The sequence below is a fragment of the Narcine bancroftii genome, chromosome 5, assembly GCF_036971445.1.
Source record: "Narcine bancroftii isolate sNarBan1 chromosome 5, sNarBan1.hap1, whole genome shotgun sequence".
Lineage (NCBI taxonomy): Eukaryota > Metazoa > Chordata > Chondrichthyes > Torpediniformes > Narcinidae > Narcine > Narcine bancroftii.
The window spans coordinates 121,936,654-121,954,088 of record NC_091473.1 but is presented as its reverse complement, the minus strand read 5'-3'; positions in this window follow the sequence as shown (position 1 = coordinate 121,954,088).

The following is a 17,435-nucleotide window of genomic DNA, read 5'->3' as shown; positions in this document are numbered from 1 at the left end:
TCACTTGAAAGGACTATTTGGGGCACTGGACTGTGGTGAGGAAGGAGGTGTGGGCGCAATTGGTGGGGAAGGATGAGTGCATGAGGCAGTCATGGAGGAAGCAGTCCCTATGGAAGGTGAAGAGAGGAAGATGTGTTTGGCAGTGGGATCCTGTTGAAATTGCATGAAAATCCAGAGGATAATGTGTTAGATGTGGAAGCTGGTGGGGGGTTAGTTGAGGATAAGGGGAATTCTCTGTTTGTTGCATCTGGGGGCAGAGAGCCAGGGTGGATAAGCAGGAAATGGATGGAGATGCAGGAGAGGGCTAAGTTGATGGTGGTGGAGAGGAAGCCATGATTGTGGAAGAGTGCAGACATCTCAGAAGATTTGGACTGGAGACCTCATCTTGGGAACAGATACAGTGGAGATGCAGAAATTAAGAGAAGGGAATAGAATCCATGCAGGGGACAGGATATGAGGAAGTGTAGTTAAGGGAGTTGTAGGATTAGTGAGTTTGTAATGTATGTCGGTGGAAAGCTGGTCTGAGATGGAGACAGAAATTCAGAAAGGGCAGTGTTGTTGGAGATGGACCAGGTGAGTTTAAGATCAGGGTGGAAGTTGACCATAAAGTGGGTGAAGTTGATAAGCTCATCGCATATGCCTGAGGCAGCCCTGATGTCATCAATATAGCAGAGGAAGAGTTGAGGGGTCTTGGCAGTGTAGGCTTGTATCATGGATTGCTCCACAAAGCCCACAAACAGGCTGGGTCCCACACACGTACCCCTGGCTACTCCTTTAATTTGGAGGGAGTGAGATGAGTTAAAGGACAAGTTGTTTAGAGTGAGGCAAGTTCTGCCAGACAGAGGAGAGTGGTGGTAGAGTGTGACTGGTCAGGTCTCTGATCCAGAAAGAAGCACGAGATTGACTTTTACACAAGTATATACGGTATTCATTAATAAATAATGTGCAAAGTAAGATTCCTTGAATGAGTCTGATTGAGTTTGTTGTTGAGGAGTCTAATGGTGATGGGTCCAGGAAAGGTCCTCTGAGATAGTGACTCTTAGGAATTTAAATGTTCTCATCTTCTCCACCTCTGATTCCCCACTAATCATTGGATCATACACTTCTGGTTACCCCCACCCCCCCACTAAAGTCCCCAATCAGCTCCTTGGATTTTATGGCATTGAGTACAAGGTTGATATTAGTGCACCATTCAACCAAGTTTTCAATCTCCCTCTTGTATTCTAACTCATTGGCCCTTTTTATATAGACCACCAGCATGGTATCAACAAATTTGTAAATGTTGTTGTACCGGGCCACAGTCATAGGTTTAAAGTGAATAGGTACATGGTGGAGTGGTGCTGATGTAGCTCATGGAGGAGATGTAAGAAAATATTTTGTTAAATACAAATGTGTGCAACCTTCCATTTCACTTTCAGTATTTAACAATAGCTCTAAGATCTGCACTGTTCATTGTCGATTGTTTATGCTGAAGACAATGATTAATAGTTGCTCAACATCTGACCTCTAGCTAGTTTCTGACTTCTGGTTTAAAGTCCACAGGAATTAAAATCAGAAATGAGCTCTTCTGTGTCAGGATCTGACTCCTGGCTCAACCCACATTGCAATGCACAGACAACGATGCTAACGTAAACTGTACCTGGCCACCGATCCTCTGTCAAGTTCATGATCAGAATCAATGTCTGTCAGTGCAACCTCAGCTACACTTTTCCCCAATGCTTCTGCCTAATTGCATGTTTTAGTATGGAGCATTCACTTTCAATGCAACCATTGTGAACTTTTTAGCACAAATGTTTTTTTTTCAAGTACATGTCATCTTTTCTGTTGATCTAAAATGCCAGAAGTAAGACCTTTCACAAGCTAGTCAGCAATGAATGGTAATTCTTGGGCATTTCTACAAATTGTGCTTGCTCATGGACCTCTGAGGAGCTTTCAGAAATTGATCTAAACCTTTTGGGTATAAATAAACCAATATAAAATTTAAAAAGTTTCTGAATGATGTTTTTAAGTTATGGAGGAAGTAATAACCATACTTCAAAGCAGCTGGAATGTTCAGTGAATTGAATATTGGCATGGAAGAATGACAGCAGTGTGTAAGTCTGTAATATCTCGAATAAAGATCTAATTGAAGATGTGGATTAATTTTCAGGTTCAACTTCATGGAAGATTTTGTTATGTGTTTGATCATGTTAGAATGGCACATGGTCTTCCAGGTTTTACACTGTTGCCATCTTCCCTGCTAATGTAGTGATCTTCCCAAGTGACAAATGAATCTGGCAATTTTGAACCTTGTGGTGGAATCTGTTCATTATATAACCCGACCCTGTCACCATGAGCACAGGTGATAATAATGCAAGTCACATCAAGCAAATCCTGAAGCCATTGAACATCCTGCCAGAATCGATATCCAGTTTTTACATTTTTCCTATTTGCTATTCATATTAATAGAATTTAATATTCTTCAAATGTTGCAAAAAGTTTATTTCCCTGATGAAATATTTGAAAGGTATTAATCAAATTGTAGATAAACAAGAAAATCTTCAGATGCTGGAGTCTTGTACAGAACGCAAAAGAGGTGGAGAAACTCAGCAGATCATGCAGCATCCGAGGAAAGCTCAACACAGTCAACATTTCAGGCCTGAGTCTTTCATCAGGAATGTTGATGAAAAGGTGGAAGAAGGGGAGGAAGATGAGGCCACTCTAAGAGATTATAGGTGGGAGGGCAGAAGGGAAAAGTTGAGAAGCGATGTGGAGAGAGGGCTAAGAAAAATAGCTCTGATAGGAGAAGGAAGGGGGTGGGGAGGTGAAGGAAGTCAGACAGAGGGATAAGAAAGAGACCAGGGGAGAGGATCAATGGAAATTGGAGGTCGATTTTTAAGCTATCTATTTGGAGAACGGCAAGACAAAATATAAGGTGTTCCTCCTATTTGTAGGTGATCTCAATTTGGCAGTACTTGAGCCCATGGACTGACATGTCTGGTAATGCTCTGTTCAATTAAAATGGTTGTCCACTGTGAGGTCCTTGCTGTTGCAGTGGACAGAGTCAATGAAACAATCTCCCAGTCTGTGTCCAGTCTTCTCAATATAGAGGAGGCCACATCTAGAGCATTGAATGTTGTAAATAAACCCTACAGATTTGGAGGTGAAGTCTTGTTTCACTTGGAATGACTGTTTGGAATCAAATTGTACCAAGTTCATGAAAATGAGTAATTTAAAACAAAAATTGAAATTCAATAGATTGAGAGATTGTAATAGAATTTCTGATGAAGTTTGATTTGTACGAGGCTAATTATAGGAAACATACTAGTGTGAATGGAACTTTGGCTGATTGGGAGGAAGCAGAGAATTGGAATTCAGGAATTATATTCAGGTTGACTGTCAGTTGCTAGTGGTGTTCCACAGGGGTCGGTGTTGGGGCCATTTCTTTTATTATGTTGATTATAGAATGAGATGGCTTTGTGGCCATGTTTGTAGATGATACAATGGTAGGTGGAGGACCAGGAAGTGTTGAGGAAACAGGGTAGCTGAAGAAGGACTTAGCAGATTAGGGTGGCACTGTTGGTGTAGCGGTTAGCACCATGCCTTTACAGCACCGGCGATGGGAACCAGGGTTTGAATCCCATGCTATCTGTAAGGAGATTGTACACTCTGTCTGTGTCTGCATAGGTTTTCCACAGGTCTCCAGTTTCCTCCCACCATTCGAAACGTGCCGGGAGTGTCATTTAATTAGGTATAAATTGTGCAGAATAGACTCATGGGCCGGAATGGCCTGTTACCATGCCGTATCTCTAAATTGAAAACAAAAATTAAAATAGGAGAATGGGCAAACAAATGGCAAATGAAATACAATATTGGAAAATGTATGTTCATGCACTTTGGTTTAAAAAATAAACAGGCAAATTATTTTTTTTAATGGGGAGAAAATTGAAAATAACCAGATGCAAAGGAACCCAGGAATACACTTGCAGGATAGCCTGAAGGTAAACTTGCATGTTGAGTCAGTGGTGAAGAAGCAAATGCAATGCTAGCATTCATTTCAAGAGGAATAGAATACAAGAGCGGCAATGTGATGTTCATGCTTTATAACACACAGTGAGAACTTATTTGGAGTATTGTGATCAGTTTTTGGCTCTTCAGTTAAGAAAAGATGTGATGATGATGGAAATGGTTCAGAGGAGGTTCACAAGGATGGTTCCAGGAATGGAAAGGTTTATCATATGAGGAGCATTTGACAGCTCTTGACCTATACTCATTGGAATTTAGGAGAATGAGGGGGGAATCTCATTGAAACATTTAGAATGTTGAAATATGTAGACAGAGTAGATGTAGAAAGATTGGGAGTGTCTAGGACAAGAGGGTACAACTTCAGGATGGAAGGGCATCTGCTTAGAACAGAGATGCGGGGAATTTCTCCAGCCAGAGGTAGTAAATCTGTGGAATTTGTTGCTAAAGGTGGTTGTGGAGGCCAGGTCATTGGGTGTATTTAAGGCAAATATTGATAGATTCTTGAATAGCCAGGACATCAAAGATTGTGGTGAGATGGCCAGGTAGTGGGGCTGTAGGAACATGGATCAGCTCATGATTAAATGGCTGGGAAGATAAGATAAACTTTATTGTCATTGCGCAAGTACAATGAAATTGAGTACACATCCTGATGGTGCATACATACATCAAACACATAAGATATAGAAACAAAAACACAATAAAACAATACAATATTCAATGTTTGCCAATATTTAGTTCACATATGGCTCTAGGGTGAAAACTTTTTAAATCTGTTTGTCCATGATTTAATAGACCTAAAACATCTACCGGAGAGCAGCAGATCAAGCAGTTGATGATCAGGGTGGTAAAGGTCTGTCAGGATTTTGGCTGCGCTATTAAGGCAGCAATAGCTGAATAAATCCTCCTAAGAGGGCAGTGAGCATCTGATAATCTTCTTGGCCGTATTGATCACCCTCTGAAAGTCCCTCTTGTCTGCTACTGAGCAGCTGGAAAACCACATAGGAATGGAGTAGGCCAGCGCACTCTTGATAGAGCAGTGATAGAAGGACACCAGCAGTTTCTTCTGCAATTTAATTTTCCTGAGAATCCTCAGGGCATGGAGTTGTTGTGCCTTTTTAACTACTGCAATGGTATTGGTAGTCCAAGAGATATCTTCAGCAAAATGCTCACCCAGAAACCTGAAAGCAGTGACCCTTTCCACACAGTCCCTGTTGATATATAATAAATCTGGAACTATTCTTTGGCTTGGCTTTGCGGACGAAGATTTATGGAGGGGGTAAATGTCCACGTCAGCTGCAGGCTCGTTTGTGACTGACACGTCCGACGCGGGACAGGCAGACACGGTTGCAGCGGAAAATTGGTTGGTTGGGGTTGGGTGTTGGGTTTTTCCTCCTTTGTCTTTTGTCAGTGAGGTGGGCTCTGCGGTCTTCTTCAAAGGAGGTTGCTGCCCGCCGAACTGTGAGGCGCCAAGATGCACGGTTTGAGGCGATATCAGCCCACTGGCGGTGGTCAATGTGGCAGGCACCAAGAGATTTCTTTAGGCAGTCCTTGTCCCTCTTCTTTGGTGCACCTCCTGAAGTCTATTATAAGTTGTTTTTGAGGAGTACAAGACGAGATTGTTCTCTGAACACCATGCCGTCAGTCTTTGGACTTCATCCCTGTAGGCTGCCTCGTTTCCTCTTGAAACGTCCAATCACAGTTGTGTCATCTGCAAACTTGATGATGATGTTGGTAGAATATGTGGAAGCACAATCATGGGTATAGAAGAAATAGAGGATGGAGCTCAGTACACATCCTTATGGGGATGTATTGGCACTCATCTCAGTAGAGTAAAAGGGTAGAGATCAGTGCCAATTTTAACAGTCTGGGAGTGATTCTTTAGAAAGCCCTTAATCCAGAGACAAATAGTTTGGGAAAATCCTATTTCAACCAATCTGTAACTAGTCTGACCGGGATGATGATATTAAAGGCAGAGCTGAAGACTCAATGGGCTGAATAGCCTATTATTCTCCTATGTGTATGGTCTTGTGGCCAATGTTTTCATGGGATATTTTCTAATCTTTTATTAATAGAATCAATGGGGGAAAGTCTACTTCATTTCCACCAAACCATAACTGTGCATTCTTGAAATTTCAGTTTTTCCAGTTTAATTAAATCACTTTTTCCTCCTAATTAGAATTTTATATTGCCTAAGGCACTTGTTCTGAAGGAAAGCAGACTTTAGTAAGGCCTTTGACAATGTTTCACATGGGAGGTTGGTTCAGAAGGTTAGAACACAAGGTATACATTGAGAGGTTGCAAACCGGATTCAAAATTGGCTTGGTGAAAGAAAACAGAGTGGTATTGCATTGATGCTTCTCCGACTGGAGGTCTGTAATGAGTGGTGTGCCTCAGGGATCTGTGTTAGGACTGTTACGGAGTCCAGAGGACCCCAAAAACCAGCACCACAACACAGGGTTACTTAAACAAAAGTTGTTTTTAATTATATTTGAACAAGAAAACAGAATTAAAATCTAACTTATTACTTAACCTACCTAACTACTTAATTCCCCCGCCCCCACCATCAAATACTAAGCACAGGTGTGTACAATGTATATTTAAGATTAGAAAAGTTATTTGGATCACAGTCCAATCTCACTGGTTGCAGGCAATTCTTGGACTGTGCACAGAAGTTAGCATTTAAAAAGTTCACCAGGCTTTGGTGCTTAACTGGCAAATAATTACCACTCAGGAGGGTTCTTGCTTATTTTCAGAGAGAGATTCCTTTTCCAGGACATCTGCAACTGATTCCTTCTCAATCAATCTTGCTGACGAAACCTGCCCCCTTCAGGGTTCTCCAGATGATCCTCTTTCTTTCAGGTCATCTTTCATACCACCAGTCTTCTCCTTTGTCCAGGCAGCCTTCCAAAGTTTGCCAGCTTGTCCCTCTGGAATGGATTTCTATCTCTCTCCTCTCTGTTTCACACCCTCCCACTCTGCGAGCAGAACTCTTCTCCTCTGCCTGCAAAGATCACATGCTCTCCTAGGCAATCTGTTGTCAATACTTTGTTGTCTCCTGCAAAAACTATTCTGCAAAAGACCTGCAAATATTCTGTGTTTTAAAATGTGTCTGTGGAAGCTGCTCTAACAAGTCCTCCCAAACCACCTCTAAATGCTCTGTCACACCTTCCCCCTTTTTAACAATAATTTATTTTTCACACTGTGAATCATGTCAACCAAAATATGTACAAACGTTTCTCATTAAATTTACAGTGACCTTTTCTCCCTTTATTCCCCCTTTCCCTCCCTCCCCTCTACCCACCTCCCCAAAACCCATTAGTATTCAATATATACAATACAATAAAACCATAAAACGATATCTTCACACAAAGGAAAATAAACAAGAAAAATGCGTCATCTATTTATTACACTCTGAATTTAGTCATTTTGTCTTCTTATTTTCATTTTAGGGGATGGAGGTCCAAGGCATGCTCTCTCTGATAAGTTCCATGTATGGTTCCAAAACTTGTTCAAACATTGTGACTTTGTTTTTTAAATTATATGTTATTTTTTCCCAATGGAATACATTTATTCATTTCCATGTACCATTGCTGTATACTCATGCTCTCTTCCATTTTACAAGTTGACATTATAAATTTTTTGCTACTGCTAAGGCTATCATAATGAATTTTATTTTGTACTTTGTCCAATTTAAGGCCTAAATCTTTACTTCTTAAAAGAAATATCTCTGGTTTTTTTTGGTATGCTATTTTTTATAATTTTATTTAGTATCTGATTTAGTACTTCCTAAAAAGTATTCACCTTCGCACATGTCCAAGTTGCATGTAAAGTTGTTCCCATTTCCTTCCCACAGCGAAAACATCTATCTGATAATGCTGAGTCCCATTTTTTAAAATTTTTGAGGAGTAATATATAATATATAAGTAACCTTGTTGAGGAACTTTGGGGGACATCCGATGCGCTCTAGTATTTGCCAAAGCCCTTTCCTGCTCACGGTGTCGAAGGCTTTGGTGAGGTCAACAAAGGTGATGTAGAGTCCTTTGTTTTGTTCTCTGCACTTTTCTTGGAGCTGTCTGAGGGCAAAGACCATGTCAGTGGTTCCTCTGTTTGCGCGAAAGCCGCACTGTGATTCTGGGAGAATATTCTCAGCGACACTAGGTATTATTCTATTTAGTAGAATCCTAGCGAAGATTTTGCCTGCAATGGAGAGCAACGTGATTCCCCTGTAGTTTGAGCAGTCTGATTTCTCGCCTTTGTTTTTGTACAGGGTGATGATGGTGGCATCACGAAGATCCTTGGTCCCAACAAAGCTTGAAAAACTCATGCAGTTTGGCATGCAGAGTTTTGCCGCCAGCCTTCCAGACTTCTGGGGGGATTCCATCCATACCTGCTGCTTTGCCACTTTTCAGTTGTTCGATTGCCTTATATGTCTCATCCAGGGTGGGAACCTCATCCAGCTCTAGCCTTAGGGGCTGTTGAGGGAGCTGGAGCAGGGCGGAATCTTGGACTGAGCGGTTGGTACTGAAAAGAGATTGGAAGTGTTCTGACCATCGGTTGAGGATGGAGATCTTGTCGCTGAGGAGGACTTTGCCATCTGAGCTGCGCAGCGGGCTTTGGACCTGGGGTGAGGGGCCGTACACAGCCTTTAGAGCCTCGTAGAAACCCCTGAAGTCGCCAATGTCCGCGCTGAGCTGTGTTCGTTTGGCGAGGCTAGTCCACCACTCATTTTGGATCTCCCGGAGTTTGCGCTGAAGATGGCTGCATGCGCGACGGAAGGCTTGTTTCTTCTCTGGACAGGACGGCTTTGTAAGGTGAGCCTGGTGGGCAGCTCGCTTCTTTGCCAGCAGCTCCTGGATTTCCTGGCTGTTTTCGTCAAACCAGTCCTTGTTTTTCCTGGAGGAGAAGCCCAGTACCTCTTCAGTGGATTGCAGTATGGTAGTCTTCAACTGATCCCAGAGGGTTTCAGGGGACGGGTCCGTGAGGCGGGTTGCAACGTCGAGCTTTGCTTTGAGGTTTGCCTGGAAGTTTCCTCTCGCTTCGTCTGACTGCAGTTTTCCAACATTGAACCTCTTTCTGGGGGCTTTATTGTTCCTGGGCTTTGGCTTGAAGTGAAGGTTGAGCTTGCAGCGAACCAGCCGGTGGTCAGTGTGGCATTCCGCGCTAGGCATGACCCTGGTGTGGAGCACATCTTGTTTGTCACTTTCTCGCACCAGGATGTAGTCCAGGAGGTGCCAGTGTTTGGATCGGGGATGCATCCAGGTGGTCTTAAGGCTGTCCCTCTGCTGAAAAAGGGTGTTTGTAATGACAAGCCGCTGTTCTGCGCAGAGCTCCAACAGGAGGCGCCCATTGTCATTGCACTTGCCGACGCCATGCTTGCCCAGGATTCCTGGCCAGGTTTCTGAGTCTTTGCCGACACGAGCGTTGAAGTCGCCCAGGATGACAACCTTGTCGGCTGTAGGGGTACGTTGGATGAGGTTGCGCAGGTCGGTGTAGAACTTGTTCTTTTCTGCTGGTTCCGCCTGGAGGGTTGGAGCATAGACACTGATGAGGGTGATGTGACGCTTGTTTTGAAGTGGGAGTCGCATGGACATGATTCGGTCCGAGAGGCCTGTCGGAAGGTTTTCGAGTTTGGAGGCAATGAAGCTCTTGACCATGAAGCCTACACCAGATAGGCGTCGTTCATCCGAAGGCTTGCCAGACCAGTAGAGTGTGTAGCCCGCGCCGCGTTCTTGGAGGCTGCCTACATCTGCCTTCTCCATTAACAATGGCGTGAAGCAAGGCTGTGTTCTCGCACCAACCCTCTTTTCAATCTTCTTCAGCATGATGCTGAACCAAGCCATGAAAGACCCCAACAATGAAGACGCTGTTTACATCCGGTACCGCACGGATGGCAGTCTCTTCAATCTGAGGCGCCTGCAAGCTCACACCAAGACACAAGAGAAACTTGTCCGTGAACTACTCTTTGCAGATGATGCCGCTTTAGTTGCCCATTCAGAGCCAGCTCTTCAGCGCTTGACGTCCTGCTTTGCGGAAACTGCCAAAATGTTTGGCCTGGAAGTCAGCCTGAAGAAAACTGAGGTCCTCCATCAGCCAGCTCCCCACCATGACTACCAGCCCCCCCACATCTCCATCGGGCACACAAAACTCAAAACGGTCAACCAGTTTACCTATCTCGGCTGCACCATTTCATCAGATGCAAGGATCGACAATGAGATAGACAACAGACTCGCCAAGGCAAATAGCGCCTTTGGAAGACTACACAAAAGAGTCTGGAAAAACAACCAACTGAAAAACCTCACAAAGATAAGCGTATACAGAGCCGTTGTCATACCCACACTCCTGTTCGGCTCCGAATCATGGGTCCTCTACCGGCACCACCTACGGCTCCTAGAACGCTTCCACCAGCGTTGTCTCCGCTCCATCCTCAACATCCATTGGAGCGCTCACACCCCTAACGTCGAGGTACTCGAGATGGCAGAGGTCGACAGCATCGAGTCCACGCTGCTGAAGATCCAGCTGCGCTGGATGGGTCACGTCTCCAGAATGGAGGACCATCGCCTTCCCAAGATCGTATTATATGGCGAGCTCTCCACTGGCCACCGTGACAGAGGTGCACCAAAGAAAAGGTACAAGGACTGCCTAAAGAAATCTCTTGGTGCCTGCCACATTGACCACCGCCAGTGGGCTGATAACGCCTCAAACCGTGCATCTTGGCGCCTCACAGTTTGGCGGGCAGCAGCCTCCTTTGAAGAAGACCGCAGAGCCTACCTCACTGACAAAAGGCAAAGGAGGAAAAACCCAACACCCAACCCCAACCAACCAATTTTCCCTTGCAACCGCTGCAATCGTGTCTGCCTGTCCCGCATCGGACTGGTCAGCCACAAACGAGCCTGCAGCTGACGTGGACTTTTTACCCCCTCCATAAATCTTCGTCCGCGAAGCCAAGCCAAAGAAAATAAGTAACCTTATATATGGTTATATAATATATACCCTGTGTAACCAATTATACTGTATCATACATAACCTTGTGTTTATTGTATTCTTCATAGTTCCAGAACATAACTTTTTCCATACTTCATTTTTTATCTTTATGTTTAAATCCTTTTCCCATTTCAGCTTAGGTTTATAGTTTATTTCATCATTCTCCTTATCTTGCAGCTTGATGTACATGTTCGTTATAAATCATTGTGTCTGTAATCACATATTCAAAGTTGCTTCCTTCAGGTAACCTCAAGTTGTTTCCCAATTTATCCTTTAAATAAGCTTTCAATTGATGATATGCAAACATTGTACCATGAGTTATTCCATATTTGTACGTCAACTGTTTGTAGAGCGTGTCAAAAGAACCAAAGACTTGTTGATCCAAACCAAGGCTTTTATTAACTAGAAGACTGGAGCGTATCACATGTAGGTCGACCAGTCCAGAATGACCTGGTCTGGCTAGGATCAACCCTTTAAGACTTGCCAGTAGGCATGGCTATGCTCTCAGCCAATCGCAGTCATTCTACACTACAATCTGTACATAGACACATTGGTGATAGAATCTGTCCTATCACACTGCACAAGCATTAATAAATTATTTCCCAAAAAATAATTTTCTATTCTTTTGATTCTTTTTCTCTCCAATTCACTAAAGGAAAAGTTATCTATTGTAAAAGGAATTAGCGGATTTTGCGTCAATAATAATTTTGGTATTTGGTCATTCACTTTTTTTTCTTTCTAAGTGCATCTTCTTCCATGTATTAAGTAAATGTTGCAATACTGATGAGTTTTTATATTGCACAAGTTTATCATCTCACTTATAAAGTATATGTTCCGGTACCTTCTCGCCTATTTTATCTAGTTCTATCTTAGTCCAGTCTGGTTTTTCCCTTGCCTGGTAAAAATCTGATAAATACCTTAATTGGGCGGCTCTATAATAATTTCTAAAATTTGGTAACTGCAAACCACCTTGATTATACCTCTCTGTTAATTCATGTCATGCTACGCTTGGTTTCTTCCCTTTCCACAAGAATTTCCTTATTGTTCTCTTTAGTTCATTTTAAAATGTGTATGTTAAGGGAATTGGTAACGTTTGAATTAAGTATTGTATCCTTGGGAACGTGTTCATTTTAATGCAGTTTACCCTCCCTATCAACGTTAGCGGCAATTCTTTCCAATGTTCTAAGTCTTCCTGCAATTTCTTTATTAGTGGCTGATAATTTAGTTTGTACAAGTGGCTTAAATTATTATCTAACCTGATCCCTAGGTATCGGATTGCTTGCCATTTAAATGGTGATTCTTTTTTAAATTCTGCATAATCTGCGTTACTCATTGGCATCACTTCACATTTATTTATGTTGATCTTGTATCCTGATATTTCTCCATATTCCTTCAATTTCTTATGTAATTCTTTTATTGATATCTCTGGTTCTGTTAAGTACACTCTAATGTCGTCTGCAAATAAGCTAATTTTATACTCCTTCTCCTTTAATTTTCTCCCTTTTATTTTATTTTCTATTCTTATCAGTTCTGCCAAAGGTTCTATTGCTAAGGCAAACAATGAGGGGGGATAGTGGACATCCCTATCTAGTTGACCTACTTAATTTAAATTGATTTGATACTTATTCATTTACTGCTACTTTCACCAACGGTCCATTATACAATGCTTTAATCCAATTTATATATTTTTCTGGTAGATTGAACTTCTGTAATACTTTAAATAAGTAGTTCCATTATACTCTGTCAAAAGCTTTTTCTGCATCTAAAGCAACAGCCACTGTTGGTTTCTTATTTCCTTGAACTGCATGAGTTAAATTAATAAATTTACAGACATTGTCCGCTGTTCATTTTTTCTTAATAAATCCAGTTTGATCTTATTTTACTATTTTTGGTACACAATCGGCCAATCTTTTTGCTAATAATTTCACAATTATCTTATAATCTGAGTTAAGTAGAGACATTGGTCTATATGATGCTGGTGTTAATGGATTCTTCCCCATCTTTAGTATTACTGTAATTATTGCTGTCTTAGATGAATCTGGCAATTTTGTGTTTCTTCTACCTGGTTCATTACTTCCAGGAGAGGAGGAATTAACTCTCTAAATTTTTTATAAAATTCTATTGGAAACCCATCCTCTCCTGGTGTTTTATTGTTTGGCAGCGTTTTTAATAAATCTTGTACTTCCTCTATTCAAATGGTTTTATTAGTTTGTTTTGTTCCTCTTGCAATTTCGGCAGTTCAATTTTAGCTAAAAATTCCTCTATTTTGTAATCTTTTCCTTTGTTCTCAGTTTGGTATAATTGTTCATAAATTTCCTTTAAATTTTCATTAATCTCTGTTGGGTTATATGTAATTTGTTTGTCCTTTTTTTCCTTGATGCCAGTACCATTCTTTTAGCTTGTTCTGTTTTAAGTTTTCAGGCTAATAATTTATGTGTTTTTTCTCCCAGTTCATAATACTTTTGCTTTGTTTTCATTATGTTCTTCTCCACCTTATACGTTTGTAATGTTTCGTATTTTATTTTTTTGACCGCCAATTCTCTCCTTTTCGTTATATCATCCCTTTTTACTAATTCCTTTTCTGTACTTACTATCTCCCTTTCCAACTGCTCTGTTTCCTGATTGTAATCCTTTTTCATCTTAGTCATATAACTTATTATCTGCCCTCTAATGAAGGCTTTCATTGCATCCCATAATATAAATGTTATCTTTCACTGATCCTGTGTTTATTTCAAAATATGTTGTAATTTGGCGTTCAATAAGCTCCCTAAATTCCTGCCTTTTAAGTAGCGTGGAGTTTAACTTCCATCTATATGTTCTTGGTGGGATGTCCTCAACTTCTATTGCTAATAATAGGGGTGAATGATCTGATAGTAGTCTAGCTTTATACTCAGTTTTCCTAATTCTCCCTTGCATATGGGCTGACAATAAAAACATATCAATCCTTGAGTAAATTTTGTGCCTACTTGAATAATATGAATATTCCTTCTCTCTTGGGTGCTGCCTCCTTCACATTAGTTTAATTTCCTGCATTATTTTAACCATAAATTTGGCTACTTTATTCTTTTGTCCAGTTTTACTAACATTGGATCCAAATTGAGGTTAAAATCCCCTCCTATCAATATATTTCCTTGTGGTGTGTCTGCAATCTTCAAAAAAAATATCTTGCATAAACTTTTGATCCTCCTCGTTAGGCGCATATATATTGAGCAAATGCCAAAATTCGTATATCTGGCATTTTATCATTACATACCTCCCTGCCGGATCTGATATTTCCTCCTCTATTTTAATTGGTACATTTTTGTTAAATAGTAGGGGTACACCTCTAGCTTTTGAATTACAAGATGCTGCCACTACGTGTCCAACCTTGTCTCTCTTTAATTTGTTATGCTCCGCTTGCAGTTGTGTTTCTTGCACAAATGCTATATCTATTTTTTCCTTCTTCAATAAATTTAGTAGCTTCTTCCTTTTGATTTGGTTATGTATTCCATTAATATTTAGAGTCATATAGTTCAACATGGGCATCTTAAATCTTGCTTATATTTCTTTTCCACCTCTTCACTACCTCCATCCCCCTTTTCCCCATTTTCATCTCTTAGTTTTCTCTTATCAAACTTAATGTACAACAACACATTTAAGACATAAAGTACCCCCGTGGTTCCAACATTCACTAATACCTTAACCCCAAAAGTTCCCTCCCTCTCTGAGTTGCCCCTTATCCCTTGCCGGGCAACCACAACTCCCCTTTTCATTTGGATTGTGATCTTACTCGCAGTGTCAACTGATTTTGCAGTGACAGTTCTTCCCTTTCCCCCCCAGCCCTCCCCAGAAAACACTTTTTTAAAAAAAACACATATTACAAAGTTCTCTCTCTCTCTTTTTCCACCTTTACTTCCTTCCTTCCCGTCTATTTTCCCTCTTTAGATTTTTACATATACATTGTTTTTACATCTTTAAATATACTTTATCACTGTTCTTCATTCTTATTACACTTCTTCATTTCTTCTTCTGTCCTACAAATGTTTTGCAAATTCTAGCGCTTCCTCTGGATCCAAGAATAGTCCGTTTTGCTCCCCAGGTATAAATATTTTAAGCACAGCTGGATGTCTTAACATGAATTTGTAACCTTTTTCCTATAAAATCATTTTTGCAATATTAAACTCCTTCCTCCTCCTTAAGAGTTCAAAACTTATGTCTGGGTAAAAAAATATTTTTTTGACCCTTGTATTCCAATAGTTTATTGTCTTCTCTTAACTTAATTCCTTGCCCGTTCCAGTATGTTTTCTCTTGTCGTATATCTCAAAAAGTTTACTAAGATGGATCTTGGTTTTTGATGTACTTGTGGTTTCGGAGCTAGTGCTCTGTGAGCCCTTTCTATTTCCATTTCTTCCTGTATTTCTGTAGTTCCTAGGACCATTGGGATCCATCCTTTTATAAATTCCTTCATGTCTGTGCTTCCTTCACCCTCCTTCAGGCCCACTATTTTTATGCTGTTTCATCTACTATAATTTTCCAACATATCAATTTTCTGAGAGAACAACTCTTGCGTCTCTTTAATTTTTTTGTCACTTTCTTCCATTTTTTCTCTTAAGTCATTTACTTCCATTTCTACAGCTGTTTCCTGCTCTTCCACATTCTCTACTCTTTTCCCTATTTCTGTCATTACCAGTTCTAACCTTTGCATTTTATCTTCTGTTCTTTTCATTTTCCTTTTAATTGCATTAAATTATAATGATAACCATTCTTTTAATGACCTAATTTGTTCTTCAAAAAAAACTTTATCTATATTCTGTCCATCAGTTTTTCCTTCTATTTCTCTTTGTCCATCAGTTTTACCTTCTATTTCTCTGTAAAGATCTTGGTCTTCTTCTTCTTCTGTGTATGTGTCTTCTTCTCTTCTTTGTGTCTGTGTCCCTTCTGTTTTTCCTGTGGATCTGCTTGCATCTCTTTGTCAGGCCTCTTCTTGCTGGTCTTCCCCTCTTGGGCTACTCCTCTGTTGTGCCTCCTGTCGTTGATCTCTGTCTCTGTCCCATGTTGGTCCCTTCTCCGCTGCCTTTCTCGTCTTCCAGCTGAGTGCCCTGGTGTCGGTGGTCCCTCAGCTGTTCGTGCTGCGGCGGCCCGCTCCTCTGCTGAGCCCCCTCCCACCGATGTCCTCTTTTCCCCTTATTTCCATTGGTGGCGCACTGCGCACCTTTGTTTGGCTCTGAGAGCCATTTTTGAAGTCCACCGGCAAGTGAGTCGCAATTCCACAGGGCACTGACCTCAGGGGTCGGGCGTTCTTCGCCACTTCAGTTCTCGTACTTATTTCTATCTCCATTCTTAATTTCTCTAATTGAAACTTTCTGTCCTTTTCAGGTTCTTCTACCTCATATATAATTTTTTTCTCTTTCTTCCTCCACCCTCAACTTCTCCAATTCCAATTCAAAAGATCTATTCTCTGGAAAATTTTCTAAGTCTTCCTCAACAAAATTTCCCTTACTTACATAATATTTCACTATAATCCTCTGTATTTGTACTTTGCTCATCCAACGTTTAACTTCAGTCAGTTTTAATGACTTAGAAATAGCCATCAGTTCCTCTTTTCTCTTGCTCTGCAGGTGATGGTTGTAATAAAAATGTATCAACTTCCATTGCTGCTGTTTTTCCAGGTATCAGTTTGCAAAAATAGCTTACAAAAATTCCAGACACAATAGCTTGCAAAAAAACCCAATTAACTAATAAATCTCCAAATCGCAATGTTCAAATCCTATAGGACGACCCCCATAAAATGTTACGGGGTCCAGAGGGCCCCAAGAACCAGCAGCAATAGATATTCACCACAACACAGGGTTACTTAAACAAAAGTCGTTTTTAATTATATTTGAAAAAGAAAACAGAATTAAACTTTAATTTATTACTTAACCTACCTAACTACTTAATTCCGCCCCCCCCCCCACCATCAAATATTTAAGATTAGAAAAGTTCTTTGGATCACAGTCCAATCTCACTGGTTGCAGGCAATTTTTGGACTGTGCACAGAAGTTAGCATTTAAAAAGTTCACCAGGCTTTGGTGCTTAACTGGCAAATGATTACCACTCAGGAGGGTTCTTGCTTATTTTCAGAGAGAGATTCCTTTTCCAGAACATCTGCAACTGATTCCTTCTCAATCAATCTTGCTGACGAAACCTGCCCCCTTCAGGGTTCTCCAGATGATCCTCTTTCTTTCAGGTCACCTTTCATACCACCAGTCTTCTCCTTTGTCCAGGCAGCCTTCCAAAGTTTGCCAGCTTGTCCCTCTGGAATGGATTTCTATCTCTCTCCTCTCTGTTTCACACCCTCCCACTCTGCGAGCAAAACTCTTCTCCTCTGCCTGCAAAGATCACATGCTCTCCCAGGCAAGCTGCTGTTGATACTTTGTTGACTCCTGCAAAAACCATTCTGGAAAAGTCCTGCAAATATTCTGTATTTT